Source organism: Pygoscelis adeliae, unplaced genomic scaffold (genome assembly GCF_000699105.1).
Source record: "Pygoscelis adeliae isolate BGI_AS28 unplaced genomic scaffold, ASM69910v1 Scaffold239, whole genome shotgun sequence".
Lineage (NCBI taxonomy): Eukaryota > Metazoa > Chordata > Aves > Sphenisciformes > Spheniscidae > Pygoscelis > Pygoscelis adeliae.
Window position 1 is genome coordinate 391,635 of NW_008825537.1, and position 735 is coordinate 392,369.

The window sequence follows — 735 nt, forward strand, 5'->3', positions numbered from 1 at the left end:
GTCCGGCAGGGTCCCCCAGGGCCATGGCCTCGCTGCCGGTGGGGCGTCACAGGGCACAGGAGCCGGTCGGTGCTGGCAGCCAGAGCTCATCCGTGGGGTGCGGTGGGAGCACAGCCCGCTCCTCCTGGCTGGCAGCTGGCAAGGGTACCCTGGAGACGGCCCTGGGTGTGAAGTCATCATTGTGCAGCAGTGACATCACTCACAGTTGCCACGGCAACATCTCACATGGGGAAGGTGTCATTGGAGAAAGGTCAGGAGCTGGGATGCTCGGCTCCTTCTGGTCCTGCGCTAATCTGCATGCTGGGGGATGGATCCAGCCCATCTCACATTCCTGTGTGCGGGAGGTCCCCCCCCTCGTCCCCTCATCCCTGGCAGCGTGGCCAGGGCACAGCGTGGCCGGGGCACCCCCTGCCCGTCGGCAGGCAGCGTGGCAGGGTGGGCTGAGCGGAGAGGCGTGGGCAAGGGTCCTGCGTGTCTGTGCACATGGCACTGAGGAGCATCCTCCCCTCCTGCCCCCCAGGCGAGCACTGGGGCATGGAGCAGGTGGGGAGCGAGGGGCCGGGGTCCCCTCCATCTCATCCTGCCGGGCTGGGGCTGCTGTGACCTTGCAGGCGCTCGGAAAGGTCATCGGTGGCCCAGAGATGGGGACAAGGAGAAAGGGGAGAAGGATGGGGGGTGAGGCAGGAGAGGGCGGAGGCGGCAGAGGAGCCGTGTAGCCCAGGCAGCGGCAACGGC

The 735-nt window shown here is 67.8% G+C and overlaps 1 protein-coding gene across 1 annotated transcript in view; it reads left to right on the forward strand.

The window, feature by feature from the left end:
* The window catches only part of LOC103923485 (potassium/sodium hyperpolarization-activated cyclic nucleotide-gated channel 2-like), a gene marked incomplete at its 3' end in the record, with an annotated part of 12,256 nt that overhangs the window by 4,198 nt on the left and 7,323 nt on the right, over positions 1-735 (forward strand). The gene's annotated exons all lie outside the window — the stretch shown is intronic.